The following is a 19,047-nucleotide window of genomic DNA, read 5'->3' on the forward strand; positions in this document are numbered from 1 at the left end:
CACCGAGTGAGGGCCTTTGAGGGATGGATCGAGGCCACAGAGTGGGATAGAAGTTTGGGGGCGCGACAATGTTGCAGGGTTAAACATAGTTATAGTTGCTACAGAATGTTCGCAGGAGAAAACATTTTATTGTTTGGAGGAGGTTAGAGAGATAAAGCGTCTTTGATGATATTCCAGAGAGAGTGATGTGTATAGGGTTGTGGATTGTTACATGGACTATGTTCATCAGGGCGGAGAAACATTCACAGGATTCCAGGATGTCGTACATTTAACAACAGTTGTGGGATCTGGAGAATATCACAGTGAGAGGGAGGATGGTATGGACTGGAGAATATTACAGGGAAAGGGAGGGTGGTATGGACTGCAGAATGTTGCAAACACATGGAAGATGATATAGACTGGATAATGTTGCACGGATAGGGAGGAAGTTGTAGACTGGATAAAGTTAGGAGAGATGAGTTTATGCACTGGAAGGTATGTCAGAGAGAGAGAGTGGTGTGCATGCTGCAAGTTACGACAGGGATAGGGAAGCTTATAGATACTGGAGGAGAGAGTCATAGAGAGTCTTGTAAGAGACCAGATTCACTCATGAGCTAGGATGTACTGCAGTGAGCGGAGCCTTTTGCAGATATAAACGAGAATACAATGGCCACAAAGCAATCACACCAATACATGGGAATATAGGAACTGAAGGATGTGAAGAGATTACACAGACTAGGAGTGTTGTATGCAGTGGAGGAGATTAAACAGATAGAGATGGTTTTAGAGACTTAACAATGTTTTGAAATAATGGGAGTTGCAAAGGTAAGAGCAGGTTTCAACAATTCGGAGGATATAGACCTGAAGGAGCTTTGACAGAAAGCGAAGGTACAGTAAAGGGAATTGTAGTGGCTTCCCTTTCAGAAGCAATTCATAAGGACTCAAAACAGCCTGTTTGACATGTGCATTATCTCTCGAACATTCATCAGACGGCGCTGCAAATATTTCACTGGTTCTGCCTACCAGCTTAGACTGAATTGGCATTACCCAGAAGACCTCGGTCCACTCTACCCGTCTATGCAATTTTTCAAATGAAATACAGAGTTCCTTGACAGTAGAGTCACAGTTAGTTAGGATAGCGAAGAATGCGTTTGGTATACATTCTTTTATTGGTCAGAGTATTGAGTACAGGAGTTGGGAGGTCATGTTGTGGCTGTACAGGACAGTGGTGAGGCCACTTTTGGAATACTGCATGCAACTCTATTCTACTTCATATCGGAAGGATGTTGTGAAACTTGAAAGAGTTCAGAAAAGATTTACAAGAATGTTGCCAGGGCTGAGCTGTAGGGAGAGTTTGAACAGGTGATGGTTGTTTTTCCTGGAGAGTCGGAGAATGAGGGTGACCTTAAGGAGGTTTATAAAATCAAGAGGGGCATGGATAGGGTAAGTAGACAAAGTCTTTCTCCTGGGGTGTGCAAGTCCAGAATTATAGTGCGAGGTTTAGGGTAAGAATAGAAGGATATATAAGAGAACTAAGGGGCAACATTTCCACGTAGGGGATAGTGTATGTATGGAATGAGCTGCCAGAGGAAGTTGTGGAAGCTAGTACAACTGCAACAGTTAAAAGGCATCTGGATGGGTATCTGAATAGGAACGGATTAGAGGGAGATGGGCCGGGAGCTAGCAGGTGGGACTACATTGGGTTGGGATATCTGACCTGCAGGATGGGACCATGACTGGGTTGTGGAACCTGGAGGATGTTATGATTTGAACCACAGGTAATGTTTGATTGGATCTTTCAGCCAATCTTACAGATGGTACAATTGCAACATTTAAGAAGCATTTGGATGGACATATGAATAGAAAGGGTTTGGAGGGAGACAGGCCAGGTACCTGCAGGTGGGACTAGATTGGGTTGGAATATCCTGTCGGCATGGCTGGGTTGGAATGAAGGGTCTGTTTCCATGCTGTACATCACTATGACTGTAAGATAGGGTGAATAGTCCAATCAAAAATTACCTGTGGTTCAAATCATAATATCCTCCATGTTCCACAAGCCATCCCCTGTCTCATCCTGCAGGTTCAATGAATCCTGGAACCTCTAACCTTCTCCAAGTCCCACGTCCCTTCCCACATTTGTACCATCCTCCAGGTTCTGCAGCCCTTCATACCTCGTAACATGACTCTCCAACTCCTCCTTCCTCTGCAATGTTCCCCAGAAGAGAACTGGAGGATGGTGGGGGTTACAGAGATATGCAGGGACATCAGGACGGGAGGATTTTGCAGATATTTGAAAAATAGGGACTTGAGGAGGTTTCACAGTTTATGTGTGTTGTAGGGACTGGAGGAACATACAAAGATAGGGATAGTTTTAGATTGGAGGATTCTGCAGAAAACCTTTACGTGGTTAAAGGCAGGATTCTTAGCAGCGTGCAGGAACAAAGGGATCCTGTGTCCCTCAGGTTCCCACCCAAGTTGACAGGCTGTTAAGAAGGCGGATGGTGTGTTGGCTTTCATTAGCAGGGGGATTGAATTTAAGAGATGTGAGATTTTGCTGCAGCTCTACAGAACCCCAGTTAGACCACACTTCGAATATTGTGAACAGTTCTGTTCGCTTCATTATAGGAAGGACGTGGAAGCTTTAAAGATAGTGCAGAGGAGATTTAGCAGGATGCTGCCTGGACTGGAGGGCATGTCCATAGAAGGTAGGTTGTGGAAGCTAGGGCTTTTCTGATCACAGCGAAGGAGGAAGAATGGTGACATGATAGAGGTGTACAAGGGAATGAGAGGCATAGATAGAGTGGATAACCAGAGACTACTTCCCATGGCGAAATGGCTATCACAAGGGGACATACGTTTAACGTAATTGGCGGAAGGTTTACCTTAGATATAAGAGGGATATGGGCCAGGTGCTGGCAGGTAGGACTAGATTGGGTTGGGATATCCTGTCGGCATGGAAGGGAATGGTACGTTATTTACACAGAGTGTGGTGGGTGCGTGGAATGGACTGCCAGCCATGGTAGTAGATTCAGACACATTACAGACATCTAAGCAACTCTTGGATAGGCACATCAATGATAGTAATATGTAAGTTATGTAGGTTTGTTTCATCTTCAGAGTAGGATAAAAGGTCAGCACAATATTGAGGGCGGAAGGGCTTGTACTGGAATGTGCTGTTCCATGTTCTAAATAGCAAGGGTTATGATGGCAGCAAGAGGTTTCGGGAAGCGGGAGAGGATGCGATCTGAATGAAGTGACACAAATAGGAGGCGTTGATAAAGTTGTATGAGGTAACAGAGACAGCAATGGTCTGATCTGGGGCAGATGACCAGACTGGGAGAATTGTGGGGACTGGAGGTGGTTTCACAGGGAGGGGGGAGCATAGAGCCACAGGAGGTTCCAGAAATGTGGAGAGCTACAGGGCCGACAGGAGTTCATGGAGATGGGGAGGTTGGGAGGAATGGAGCAGTTTACAGGGATAAGGATGTTGGTAGGATGGGGTGTTTTACACAGACAGGAATGTTTCAGGTGAATGGAGCGGAGTACAGAGAAAAAGTGGGTTGTACAGATTGGAAAAACAAATAGACGTATGGAGGGTAGTTGTGACTGAAAATGTTTATAGACACAGGAAGGCTTAGTTTCTGCAGGTTATTTAGATAAAGAGGGTGTGGAATCAGACAGATTCTCCAAGTGATAAAGACAGCAATTTTGGTTGGAGACAGTTTCACAGATTAGGGAGCATTAGTAACCTCCTCCAGTTTGGTCAGAGTGGGAAGGGTTGTAGGGGAGGGTGATGTTTACCCATGGAAGAGCTGGAGAAGATTGTGGAAATGAGTAGATGGATGGAGACACTGGAGGAGCTTACATTGACAGGGTGGGTGCTGACAATGAAAAGATATCACATCGATAGTGGGTCTTGTAGGAACTGTATTGAAAGAGTCACAGGCATTGGAATGACTTCTGCAGATTGGGAGTATTACAGGGACTGAGAGGATTGTAGGGTCTCCACAGATTGATCGTGTCTTTAAGAATATGTAGATACGGAAATCTTAAACCCAATACATGCAGTCTTCATTTCAAGACCAGAGCCTTATTATCCCTCATCAGCCAAGGATCCCTAACCCTGCCAGCTTTTCCCTTTACCCCAATGGGGCATCCTAGTCCTGGATTCTTGAGATCGCACTTTGAAAAGCCTCCCATTTGCCAGTTGTTCCTTTTCCTTCAAACAGACTCACCCAATCGATTAGAATCATAATGTGGAGGTGCTGGTGTCGGACTGGGGATGTACAAAGTTAAAAATCACCCGACACTCGGTTCCAGTCCAACCGGTTTATTTGAAAGCACTAGCTTTCAGAGCACTGCTTCTTCATCAGGTGGTTGTGGAGCACAATCCTATGGTACAGAATTTATAGCAACAGGATGGCAGTGTCATGGAATATAATATCAAACAAATTTAGTTTAAGCCTTTCATCTGTTTCAGTGATCACCAGCCCTTCCAAAGCGAGTTGGATTATAACTGGGCATTGTGCAATTTTAAATTCACGGCATTGACACTGGCCAGATCCTGCAGAATGGTCCCAAACCTGGCCCTGTTCCAGTTTTCCTCTTCAATCTGTGGACCTGCTGATCTTTTTCCATAACTATGTTAAAACGAAGACAGTTGTGGGCACTGGACCCAAAGTGCTCTCTGAATGACAGTTCAGTCACTTGCCCGACCTCGTTTTCTGAGGGGAGGTCCAGTGTTGCACCTGCCTGAGTAGAGTAGGGCCCTCTGCATATTGATTTAGGAACTTTCCTTGGACACATTTGAAAAATTGCCCTCCGGCCAGTTCTTTTTATACTAGAAGTGGCCCAGTTAGTACAGGGAATATGAAAATCTCCAGCCTGCACTCCTCTATTATTCCTATAGTTATCTGCAATCTCTCTACATAGTTGCTCCTCTGGTATCTGTTGGGTCCACAACAGTCTACAATACAGTCCCAACAAAGTGACCCCCTCCCCCGTTCTTCTATCTAACTTCTAACAATGTGGAATTTTAAATGAATTTCAATTTTTAAATCATATATTAACAATCCATAAATAAGTATTGATAAAAATCCAAACACTTGACCTTCAGAGAAAGACAACAGTTCACTCTCATGTGGTCTGCACGACATCCCCACAACAAAGTGTTTGCCTCTCAATTACCCTGTGAAATGGGCGAGCCAGCTGCTTAGCTCAAGGGCAGCAAGGGATAGGCAATAAAGGCTAGTCAGCCAGAGACACCCACATCCCATACCTGATTTTTAAAAGAATCCATTCAGATTGGTCCCAGCACAGTTCCAGTGGAACAATGTCCTGGCCAATCACGTTGGTAGATTTATGGACAGGACTTTAAACTGACAGAGAGTATGCAGGGACAGGCTTCAGGTAAAAGGAGCTTTCCAAATCCAAACAGAAAACGTGAAGCATCAGAGCAGCGTGGGAATGTGACTGAAGACAACAGAAAGGAACAGGATGGGACAAAGTTTAACTAAAACTGTAGATCAGCAAATCCATTTGTGACAGGAAATTGTGGGAACGAGTAAATTATGTGTTTTTATGAATGGACAAAGTCTCTGCAACAAGGTAGATGGATTTGTGACACAGAGATAAAAGGGATTTCGACACCAGAGAGATGTGGTTACAGGGTGAACAAAAGGTGGAACATAAATATTCAATGGTTCACAACCTTGTGCAAATTCAGGCAAAATGGACGACGCTAACAATAATGGGTAAGAAAGGCATTACAGAGAAAGCATTTGGCATCAGATCATGAAGTAGAGTCAGTCTGAATGTTAATTCTGGCTACAACTTGCCAAGGACACAAGCAGCAGAACAGTTTTAGACCACCCACCGAACAGCATTTCATGGCTCATCACTGCAATAAAGAGGAATTCATTGGAATGTTTAATACAGGCATGGGGAACATTTAGTGAAACGTCAATATTCACAAAGTCTGGGACAATCACACTGACAACAGTGATATTGGAAGAGGAGTTCAGAGAATTTTTTTCAGTGTTTCTGAGAATAACACATTGTGCAACTGGCCAGGGACGTAACTGTCTCAGAGCGACTGTTGTATGATAAAACATAGTGAATGAGTAATGTCACCTGGAGAGATCCTCTGGGAAATTGTGATAAAGTGCAATTTAAAGAAATATAAAGTTTTAAAGCGAATCACAGAAAGGATAACTAGAAACAAAAATAGCCAATTACGTGGGTTTGAGAGGAGAACTGACCAAGGGAAACAGACTAAACAGACTGAAATGTGTGTCGGTAAATGAACAGTGGAAAACATTTGAAGGAACAGTTTAAAACACTCAACAAAAGGACATTCCACTGAAACAGATAAAAACTCAGCAAGAAATCCCCACCAGTCCCTCACTCAGGACAAAATGGATCATATTATATTATGAGACTGAGAAGATCACCACAAAGTACTTAAAATCCTGAAGTAAGAGAGAGTTTTAGGAGTAAGTTTTAAAGGGATTGTAAAGGGTCTGCTAGCAGGACGAGGGCAGTGGGAAGGGGAATCATTGTCAGGGTTTAATGACACGATAGGAACAGGGAGAGGTGAAGGTGCTGGAGGTGGTGAGAGTGTTACAGAGAGTGGTCAGGGCCTGAACGGTGTTACAAAGCCAGTACGGATTGCTGCAGCTCGAGGGGTTTGCAGAGGGAGGGAGGGACATATGTATTTTTATTTATTCATTCATGGGATGTGGGTGTCACTGCCTGGACCAGCATTCTTTGACCCCATGCTAAATTACCCAGAGATTGTTGGGGCCTTGGTGGATATATATAATACTTTGCTGGACACAGGTGAAGTGCTGAATGACTGGAGGATCGCTAATGTGGTTCCTTTGTTCAAGAAGGGCAGCAGGGATAGGCCAGGTAATTACAGAGCAGACAGTCTGACAGCAGGGGGAGGGAAATTATTGGACACAATTGTGAGGATGAATCAACACTTGCAAAGGTAAGGATCAACTCGGCTTAGTCATCACGGATTTGGCAGAGGAAGATACTGTCTGAGGAATTCAGTTCAGTTTTTTTGAAATGGTGCTTAATTATATTGATGAGGGCTGTGCAGATGATGTGGTTTACATGGACTTGAATAACTGGAAGGCTGGTCCAAAAGGACTGAGTTCCAAGGCAAGTTGGCAAATTGGATGCAAAATTGGTGGATAGAATGCTTTCACCAGTGGATGTATCACAGGAATCTGTGCAGGAACCATTGAACATTAATAACTCAGATGTGAAAGCAGAAGGTATCATTAGTTCATTTGCAGATGACATGAAAGGTGAGGGTGTTGTTCACAGTGAGGAGGATGGTCTCTGTCTGCAGTCCGACGTCGATCAGATGATAATCGAAGCAGAGTTTAGTTCTGATTGAAGTGAGGTAATACTCTGTGGGAGGTACAATAAGAGAAGTACAGACATAATAAACGGTAGGTCCTTGCGGAGTACTGAGGAATACAGGGATCTTGAAGGACAAGTCCATAGATCCCTGAAAGTGTCAGCACAGGGAGACAGGGTGGGAAAGGCACCTCAACTGGGAGCGGGAGAGGGACCCATATCCTGATGGGGTGAACTGCGAGAGCTGCTTGAGAGGATATAACCTAGTCTGGCAGGGTGTTGGACCTTAAACAGTCGTAAGGCCAGTAAGAAGATTGAGGCTGGTACACAAGTTAAAGACGGCAATTTCAGCAGACAAGGCAGGCAAGAGCATAGCAGGAAATGGGGGGAAACTGATGATTAAACTGCATTTATTTCAATGCAAGAGGCCTGACAGCTAAGGAAGATGAACTCAGGGCATGGATTGGAACATGGACCTGAGAGATTATAGTTATTACAGAAACACAGCTGAGGAAGGGGCAGGACTGGCAGTTCATTGTTTCAAGGTAGAGATGCTACACGAAGGGAAGGCAGGGGAGGACGTGTGGTGGTGGGTTTTGATTGCATGAATCATCACAGCAGTACTTAGAGAGGATATTCCTGTGGGATCTCCCAGTGAAGCTATGTTAGTGGAACAGAGGTATAAGAATGAGTCATCACTTTGATACGATCGGACTGCTGACCCCAATTAATCTGTGGCAGACTGAGGAACAAATATGTCGGGACATCTTAAATATCAACCATAATAATAGGGCTGTTATGGTAGGGTTTTTGAACTTTCCAAACCTAGACTGGGACTGCCAGTGTTCAGTGTTTGCAAGGGAGGAGTTTGGTAATTGTCTTCCAGAAAACTGCCAATCAATATGTAAATGGCCTGAAAAGAGAAAGAGGCAAAACCTGACCTCCACTTGGGAATTAAGGTAGGGAAAGGGACTGAGGTGTGAGTGGGAAAGCATTTTGCCAAAGTGACCACAGTTCTAGTAGTTTGAAAACAGCTTTGGAAAAGGACAGGCCTGGTCCACAAGTGCAAGTTATAAAATGAAGATTGACCAATCTTGATTGTATTAGCCAGGAACTTACAAAATGTGATTGGGGAAGGGAATTATTTACAGGGAAAGGGAAGTTTGGCAAGTGAGAATATTTTAAAAGTGAGATAAACGGATCGATCATCGCCAGCATGTTCCTGTTTGTGTGCAGGTCAATGCTGACAGCATTCGCAAACACTGGCTGTATATTGAGGGTCTGGTCAAGGAAAAGGGGGCATATGTCAGGTATAGCCAGCTGGATCAAGGGACTCCCTGAGGATATACAGGGGCTGTAGGAATACACTTTGAGGAGAAAACAGGAATGGAGATAGGCTAAATGAAATAGCCTCAGCAGAGAAGGAAAGGAGAATCCAAAAGTGATTGTATCAGTATATGAAGAGTGTATAAGTAACTCGGGACAAAATAGTGTCCATTAAAGATCAATGAGGCCATCGATGTGTGGAACTGCAGGATATTTGCTAAGATCCTAAACAATTTTTTTCATTCCAGAACTTACTGTGGAGAAAGACTGGGGAACTCAGGGAACAAGAGTAACACATTAGACCACAATTGGAGTTCTCTGCAATTGCAGTCTCTCTGCTACAGGAAGGATGTTGTGAAACTTGAAAGGGCTCAGAAAAGATTAACAAGATATTGCCCGGGTTGTTGCTGAATAAGCTGGGGTTACTGTCACTGGAGAATCGGAGACTAAGGGATGACCTTACAGAGGTTTATATAAACATGAGGGGCATGGATAGCGTAAGCATTCAAGGCCTTTTCCTAGAAGTTTGGGAGCCCAAAACTAGAGGGCATAGGTTTAAGGTTAGAGGTGAATGGTTTACAGAGGGACTCAAGGGAGAGCTTCTTCACACACATGGTGATGTGTGTATGGAATGAGCTGAGAGAGAAAGTAATGGAGACTGATACCTTTTAAATGTTGTAATTGTATCTGGACGGGCATCTGAATAGTAAGGGTGTAGACGTATATGGGCCAAATGCTGGAAAAGGGAATGGATTTATTTCGATCTTCTGGTAAACCTGGACGAGTTGGGGACCGAACGGTCTGTTTCTACGCTGTATATCTCTATGACTTGAAAAGAGTGCACGTTATAAAAGAGGTGGTGCTGGAGGTTTTAAAACACAAAGCTGTGGCAATTTCCAGAACCTGATTAAGTGTATCACAGGACAATGTGGGATGCTAGGGAAGAAATTGTGGAGCCCCTAGCAAAGGTATGTGTACTACTGACAGCCATGTGTGATGGGCTGGCAGGCTGGAGGGTGGCATCATGGACAATGAAGGAGGTTTTCTGAGATTACAAAGGGATCTTGATGAAGGGAGTGAATGGGCTGAAAAACTAGAGATGGAATTCAATCTGAATAAATACGAAGGAATGCATTTTGTAAAACAAACAAGGGTAGAGCTTATACAATTAATGTTAAGGCCTCGGTTAGTGTTTTAGAGCAGAGGGCACTCCGGGTTCAGGTACATAATTCTTGAAGTTTGCATCACAGGATGGATAAGACACTGCTTGCCATCCCTGACTATGGCTCAGTCCATTGAGTGTAGGATTTGGGACGTCATGTTGAGATTGCACAGACATTTGAGAGGCCTGTTCTGCAATACTCTGTCCAGTTCTGGTCACCCAGTTAACAGGGAGGATATCATAAAGCTGCAGGACATTCAGAAGAGATTTACCAGGACATTGTTGGGTATGGAAGGCTTGAGTTCTGAAAAATAGCTGGATAGGCTGAGTCTTTTTTTCACTAGAGCCTGGAGGTTGAGACATGACGCTTTAAAGGTTTATGAAAAACAAATGAGGTATATCGATCAATTTAATGGTAGTTGGCTTTTCCTCAGGATGGGGGAGTCTCAAGAGGAGGTTCCACATTTTTAAGGTTAGAGCAGAGAGATGTTCAAAATAAAAAGATATGGGGCAATTTGCTACACAGAGGGTGGTTTGAGTGTGGAATGAACCTCCTGAGAAAGGGGTTGATGTGGGTACAATTACAACATTTAAAAGATATTTGGAAAAACAGGAGAATAGGGAAGGGTTGGAGTGATATGGGCCAACTACAGGCAGCTGGGAAGAGTTTAGTTTTAGATTAGGGTGGGTATCAACTGAAGGGTCAGTTTCCACGCTGTATGGCTCTATGACAAGAATATGGTTTGATTCCATTATTGAAGAAAGGATCAGGGCTGGGTCCACTGATGTGCATCATCTACATAAACTATTTGGTTGAAAATATAGGAGTGATTGTGTGAAAGTTTGTTGATGATCAAATGAATGGTGTCGTGGGCAGTAAATACGGTTATCAAAGGGGATACTGACCAACTGGGCCAGTGGGCCAAGGAATGAAAGATGGAGTTTAATTCAGCTGTTGGATTTTGTTAAGACAAACCAGGGAGGACTAATACAGTTAATGGAAGGGCTCTGGGCAGGGTTGTCAAACAGAGAGAGAGAGAGAGAGAGAGAGAGAGAGAGAGATAAAGACCAGGGGGTGCAAGTTACATTGTTCCTCGGAAGTGGCATCACAGGTGGACAGGGTGGGGAAAGCGACATTTGGCACATTTGCTGACATTGGCCAGCACTTTGTTACATCCATTGGAGATATTTGTAACATTGTCCTAAATATTTCCCTTGGGCAGAGGAGGCCAAGGGGTGACTCTAAGAATGGTGAATAACCAAGAGTAGGTGAGTCCAAAACTAGAGGGTATAAACGGGAGGTGAGAGAGCAAAGATTTAAGGAGGGAGCTGAGGGGGAACATTATTCACAGATGATGGTGCATAGATGGAACAGACTGCCTCAGGCATATGGGAGAAACAAGAACAATTACAGCATGGAAAAGACATTTGGTCAGGTACATGGAGAGGAGAAGGTTTGAAGAGATAAGGGCCAAATGCAGGCAAATGAGACTCATTCAGTTTAGGTAACATGGGCAGCATTGAGGGGTTGGACCACAGGTTCTGTTTCCGTGCTGTATCACTCTGTATCCAGTTAAAGAGGATTAGTGTACCAAAATAAGGCATGTTGTAGACACTGAAGCAAGTTACAGCGATGGGGATGGTAGTCTGGAATGCAGTACATTTCAAATATGTGGAGGGAGTATCGGGAATGGAGCAGGTTACAGGGACAATTACTGTTATAGGAGTTTAAAATGACTAAAGACACTGGTGCACAAGCCATGCCACAGATACAGTGTTGCAGAGTAATGATTCTGAGTACAGTGTTGGAGGGAGAACACAGAACAGAAAGATCCCAGGCAGCATTCACAACCTCTCGTCGGAGGCCTGCTTTCCCCTCAGTTGTCCTGATGCTCATTAAGACAGCGCAGGACTGGATTGATAACTATGAACTCCCGATCCTGTCTCAGTGCAACATAAGTTAAAGTAGATGTGGTGATTGAGCATGGGGTGTGACTATAATGTGCTCCCCATCCAGCACTGTATCTATGTCATGTCTTGTTAGCGATGTTTGGAGCCCTCTCACTGCCCTCTGCTCTGTGCACTGTGAGTGATCTTACCTCACTGCAGGATTTATTGAAGGCTCCAGATCTCCCTGCCCTTTGTCTCTCTGGCAGACCAACCATCTTCAATGGGGTGATGGATGAGACACAGCAGTTGGGAAGTCTATCGAGTTAACAACTTACTGAGTACCTACAGGAAGAGATGGACAGAATGGGAAATTAGACTGATGCAGTGAGGGTTACACAAGGAGAATGGAAATGAGCCCCACAGAAAATCCCAAACTCCATCCCTGGCCTGCGCTGTTGCGTCTCTCTGGAGTGGAGAATTCTGTTAGCTCAGGATCTGGAGTAGCTGCAATAGCGAGAGACACTGACAGAGGCAGCAATTAGACCCTCACAGTGAGGGATACCACATGAAGAGAGACTGAGTGATATCACCAGCGTGCTGAAAGACTTCTGGATCACACAGTCATGTTGGAAGAATGGGTTTAGCTTCGTGTATCAGTGCTCAGGGATGAGCAACCAGTGAGCAGGTGAAATGATGGTCTAGTAACATTATTGTTAGGGCATTTATCCATAACCTCAGCTAATGTTCAGGGGAGGCAGGTTTGAATCCCACCATAAGATATAGTGGAATATAAAATCAATAATTTTAAAAATAGCAATTCACAATCCATAAACAAATATGAAACCATTGCTGAAGAACAAAAAACTCAATCCCTTAGATTAGATTCCCTACAGTGTGGAAACAGGCCTTTCGACCCAACCAGTCCACGCCATCCCTCCAAAGAGTAACCCACTCAGACCCATCTCCCTCGACCTAATACACCTAATATAATGGGCAATTTAGGATGGCCAATTCGCCTGACCGGAGCATCCGGAAGCAATTCATGTAGACACGGGGAGAATGTGCAAATTCCATAGTCGCCCGCGGCTGGAATCGAACCTGGGACCCTGGTGCTGTGAGGCAGGAGTGCTAATCACTGAGCCAGCGTGCCGCCCACTTGTCCTTTCGAAAACGAGACCTGATCATCCTCACTTGGTCTGCACGACATACCCACAGCAAAGTGTTTGCCTCTCAATTGCCCTCCGAAATGGCCAAGCAAGCTACTCAGCTCACGGGCAGCTCGGGCTGGGCAATAAAGGCTGGTCAGCCAGAGACACCCACATTCCCTACCTGATTTATAAAAAAAATCCAATAGGATGGTCCCACTGGAACCGTGCTGGGACCAGTGTCCTGGCCATTCATGTCAGTAGGTTAATTGACAGGTCTTTAAACTGACAGAGAGGATGCAGGGACAGGGTCCAGGTGAAAGGAGCTTTCCAAATCCAAAGAGAAAAGGTGAAGCATCGGAACAGTATGGGGATGTGGCTGAAGGCAATCAGAAAGGAACAGGATGGGACAGCGATTAATTAAAAGTGTACATCAGTGAATAGGTTTGTGACAGGAAATTGTGGGAAAGAGTCAATTATGTTTTTTTTTGAATGGACGAAGTCTTATCAATAAGGCAGATGGATTTGTGACACTGAGATAAAAGAGGTTTAGACACCAGAGAGATATGGTTACAGGGTGAACAAAAGGTGGACATAAATATTCAATGGATCACAATCTTGCAGAAACTCAGGCAAAATGGGTTACACGAAGAAAGGCATCACAGAGAAATCATTTGGCCTCAGATCATGAAGACGAGTCAGTCTGAATGTAAATTCTGGCTGTCACTTGCCAAGGACACAAGCAGCAGAACAGTTTTAGCCACCGAACAGCATTCCTTTGCTCATCACTGCATTAAACAGGAACTCATTGGAATTTTTTATACAAACACATTGTGATAATTTTGGGAAAAATCAATATTCACAAAATGTGGGACAGTCACACTGGCAAGAGTGATATTGGAAGAGGAGTTCAGAGAATTGGTTTTCAGTGTTTCTTTGAATCACAAATTGTACAACTGGCTAGGGACATAACTATCTCAGAGCGACCATTGTGTGATGAAACTTAGTGAATGAGGAATGTCACCTGGAGAGATCCTCTGCGAAATTGTGATAAAGTACAGTTTAAAGAAATATAAAGTTTTAAAGTGAATCACAGAAAGGACAAGCTACAACTAGAAACAAAAATAACCAATTACATGAGTTTGAGATGAGAACTGACCAAGGTAAACAGGCTAAACAGACTGAAATATGTGCCTGTCAATGAACAGTGGAAAATATTTGAAGGAGCAGTGTAATATACTCAACAAAAGGACATTCCACTGAAACAGACAAATCCTCAGCAAGAAATCCCCATTGGTCCCTCACTCAAGTAAAAAGGATCATATTAGATTATCGGGCTTGGAGGATCACCAAAAAGTACTTAAAATCCTGAAGTGAGAGAATATTTTAGGAGTGAGTTTTAAAGGGATTGCAAAGGGTCTGCTCGCACGAGGAGGTCAGATGGAAGAGGGAATAACCGTCAAGGTTTTATGTCCCAAAAGGAACTGGGAGAGCTGAAGGTGCTGGAGGAGGTGAGAGTGTTACAGAGATTGGTCATGGTCTGAACGGTGTTACAAAGCCAGTACAGATTGCTGCAGCTGGAGGGGTTTGCAGAGGTAGGGAGGGACATATGTATTTTTATTTATTCATTCATGGGATGAGGATGTCACTGATTGGACCAACATTCTTTGCCCCACTGCCCATTAACCAGAGTAGAGCACAGAGTCAGCCATATTGCTGTGGGTCTGGTGTCACGTGCAGGCCAGACCAGGTTGGAATGTCAGATGGTCTTCTCTAAAGGACGTAAGTGAACCAGGGATAGCTTTACAGCCGTGCTGAGGGATAATATTCCCAGAAATACATCCAGGGAAGTTATTTGGGTGGATCTGAGAAATAAGAAAGGGATGATCACCTTATTAGGATTGTATTACAGACGCCCCAATAATCAAAGGGAAATTGCCAAACAAACTTGTAAGGAGATCTCAGCTATCTGTAAGAATAATAGGGTAGTTATGGTAGAGGATTTTAACTTTCCAAACATTGACTGGGACTGCCATAGTGTTAAAGGTTAAGAAGGAGAGGAATTTCTTAAGTGTGTACAAGACAATTTTCTGATTCAGTATGTGGATGTACCTACTAGAGAAGGTGCAAAACTTCACCTACTGTTCGGAAATAAGGCAGGGCAGGAGAGTGAGCTGTCAGTGGGGGAGTACTTTGGGGACAGCGACCATAATTATATTTGTTTTAAAATAGTGATGGAAAAGGATAGACCAGATCTAAAAGTTGAAGTTCTAAATTGGAGAAAGGCCAATTTTGACGGTATTTGACAAGAACTTTTGAAAGCTGATTGGAGGCAGATGTTCGCAGGTAAAGGGACGGCTGGTAAATGGGAATCCTTCAGAAATGAGATAACAAGAGTCCAGAGAAAGTATATTCCTGTCAGGGTGAAAGGGAAGGCTGGTAAGTATTGGGAATTCTGGATGACTAAAGAAATTGAGTGTTTGGTTCAGAAAAAGAAGGAAGCATATGTCAGGTATAGACAGAATAAATCGCGTGAATCCTTAGAAGAGTATAAAGGAAGTAGGAGTGTACTTAAGAGGGAAATCAGGAGGGCAAAACGCGGACATGAGATAGGTCTGACAAATAGAATTAAGGAGAATGCAATGGGTTTTTACAAATATATTAAGGGAAATAGGGTAACTAGGGAGAGAATAGGGCCCCACAAAGATCAGTAAGGCAGCTTTTGTGTGGAGCCGCAGAAAATGGGGGAGATATTAAATGAATATTTTGCATCAGTATTTACTGTGGAAAAGGATATGGAAGATATAGACTGTAGGGCAATAGATGGTGACATCTTGCAAAACGTCCAGAGTACAGAGGAGGAAGTGCTGGATGTCTTGAAACAGTTAAAGGTGGATAAATCCCCAGGACCTGATCAGGTGTACCCTAGAACTCTATGGGAAGCTAGAGAAGTGATTGCTTGGCCTCTTGCTGAGATATTTGTATCATCGATAGTCACAGGTGAGATGCCGGAAGACTGGAGTTTGGCAAACGTGGTGCCACTGTTTAAGAAGGGTGGTAAAGACAAGCCAGGGAACTATAGACCGGTGAGCCTGAACTCACTGGTGGGCAAGTTGTTGGAGGGAATCCTGATGGACAAGATGCACATGTATTTGTAAAGGCAAGAACTGATTAGGAATAGTCGACATGGCTTTATGCGTGGGAAATCATGTCTCACAAACTTGATTGAGTTTTTTGAAGAAGTAACAAAGAGGATTGAGGAGTGCAGAGTGACAGATGTGATCTATATGGACTTCAGAGAGGCATTCGACAAGGTTCCCCATGGGAGACTGATTAGCAAGGTTAGAACTTATGGAATACAGGGAGAACTAGCCATTTGGATACAGAACTGGCTCAAAGGTAAAAGACAGAGAGTGGTGGTGTCGGGTTGTTTTTCAGTCTGGAGGCCTATGACCAGTGCAGTGCCACAAGGGTCGGTGCTGGGCCCTCTACATTTTGTCATTTACATAAATGATTTGGATGCGAGCATAAGAGGTACAGTTAGTAAGTTTACAGATGACACCAAAATTGGAGGTGTAGTGGACAGCGAAGAGGGTTACAACAGGATCTGGACCAGATGGGCCAATGGGCTATCTGGCAGATGGAGTTTAATTCAGATAAATGTGATGTGCTGCATTTTGGGAAAGCAAATCTTAGCAGGACTTATACACGTAATGGTAAGGTCCTCGGGAGTGTTGCTGACCAAAGAGACTTTGGAGTGCAAGTTCATAGCTCCTTGAAAGTAGAGTCATAGGTAGGTAGGACAGTGAAGGCTGTATTTGATATGCTTTCCTTTATTGGTCAGAGTATTCCGTACAGGAGATGGGAGGTCATATTGCAGCTGTACAGGACATTGGTTTGGCCACTGTTGGAATATTTTGTGCAATTCTGGTCGCTCCCAATTTTCTCATGATCCTTGCCCAGCATTGTTCCTACATCATGCCCTCAGGGTCTGAATTACAGTCCACTAACACCTCCCTGTGCTGTTTACTGTGAGTGATCTTACCGGCTGCAGGATTTACTGAAGGCTCCAGATCTCACTCTCCATCTCTCTGGCTGACCAACTGTCTTCAATGTGGTGATGGACGAGACAGGAATTGGGAATTCTGCTGCGTCCGGGACATCGGGACCTACAGGAGACAGAGAAGTAGACAGAATGGGAAATTAGACTAATGCAATGAAGGTTACACATGAAGAATTGCACTGAGTCCCACAGAGATCTGGAAATTCCCAGTCTCCATCCCTGGCCTGTGTGTTGCTTCCCTCTGGAGTGGAGAATGCTGTTGGCTTAGGATCTGGAGTAGCTGCAAGAGAGAGAGACACTGACAGAGGCAGCAATTAGACCCACACAGTGAGGGATATCACATGGAGAGAGAGAGAGTGATATCAGCAGAGTGCAGGAATGTATCAGGATCATACAATGGTATCATCAGAAGTGGTTCTGACCAGTGAGCACTGCTACCAGTACTCAGGGAGGACTGAGCTATTTTATTGGGATAGGCTCCTCTGGTACCAGGATTATGCAGTGTGCTATAAATGGACACAGATGAGGAGGGGGACAGGTCTGAGATGAATGGCAATTCCCAAGTCCAAAGAGAAAGGTTGAAATATTGGAACAACTTGGAGATGTGAATGAAGACCAAAAGAAAGAAACAGTAAGGGACTGAGTTTAATTAAAAACGACATTGTCAAACAGATTTGTGACAGGAAATCATTGGTTAAAATAAAGTAAATGCCAGTTCCACCCCTCAATTCCTCATACACCACAAGTGACATCACTTCCACCCCTCACATCATCGCTGATGTCACACACTCAGTGATTTCCACGCCCCCCCACTGCCGTGTTTGCCACTACTTCCGCCCCCACCAAAGCCACTCACCTGCATTCTGCTGACACCACCCCCAGGTCTCACCGTCACCATCCCTGCCCCCAGAACCCTGAGGGGAACCCCACCCCTGCTCATGACTCTATCCCCATTCCCCCTAACACCACACCCACTCCAGTTACAGGCTCCGTCACCTCCCCCAGCTCCGCACCTATGCCTGGTCCCAGCTCCCAGTCCTACCGAGTTTTCACCATCCCTCTGGACCTCCCCCTCACTGAGGACGAATGACCAGTCCTCAGCAAAGGCCTCACCTTTATCCCCCTCCGTCCACACAGCAATTAATTTAATACACGCCGTAACATCGAACACTTCTTCCACCCCCTCCACCTCAGAGCTTACTTTTACAATGAAGACTCCCGCCTATTTTCTGAGGAACCCTTTTGCCGGCCTCCAATACACTCCATCCAACTGGAGACCCCGCGCTGGCCGATTACCTGCCTTCGATTTCTTCATTTCCAACTTCCACCGAGACATTAACCGCCTCAACCTATCAACCCCCTCCCCCACTCCAACCTCTCACCCTCACAACGTGCAGCCCTCTACTTCCTCTGCTCCAATACCGACCTCACCATCAAACCAACAGATAAAGGGGGTGCAGTGGTAGTCTGGTGCACTGACCTCTACACCGCTGAAGCCATGATGCCAACTCAAAGACACCTCCTCCTACCACCCCCTCTCCCATGACCCACCTCCCATCACCAAACCGTCATCTCCCAGAGCAGACAGAACCTCATCACCTCAGGAGGAGATCTCCCACCCACAGCTTCCAACCTCATTGTCCGGGATCCCCCACTGCCCGGTTCTAACTCCTTCCCAAGATCCACAAGCCTGACCACCCTGGCCGACCCATTGTCTCAGCATGCTCCTACCCCACCGAACTCATGTCTGCCTACCTCGACATTGTCCTATCCCCCAGTCCAGGAACTACCCACATTCATTCGAGACACCACTCACACCCTCCACTCCTCCAAGACTTCCGTTTCCCTGGCCTTCAACGCCTCATCTTCATAATGGATATCCAATCCTTCTACACCTCCATCCACCATGACCAGGACCTCCAAGCCCTCCGGTTCTTCATCTCCCGACGTCCACAACAGTACCCTTCCACCAACACTCTCATTCGTTTGGCTGAACTTGTCCTCACCCTTAACAATTTTTCCTTCAAATCCTCCCACTTCCTCCAGACCAAAGGGGTAGCCATGGGCACACGTATGGGCCCCAGCTATGCCTGTCTCTTTGTTGGTTA

The sequence above is a fragment of the Chiloscyllium punctatum genome, chromosome 13 (assembly GCF_047496795.1).
Source record: "Chiloscyllium punctatum isolate Juve2018m chromosome 13, sChiPun1.3, whole genome shotgun sequence".
Lineage (NCBI taxonomy): Eukaryota > Metazoa > Chordata > Chondrichthyes > Orectolobiformes > Hemiscylliidae > Chiloscyllium > Chiloscyllium punctatum.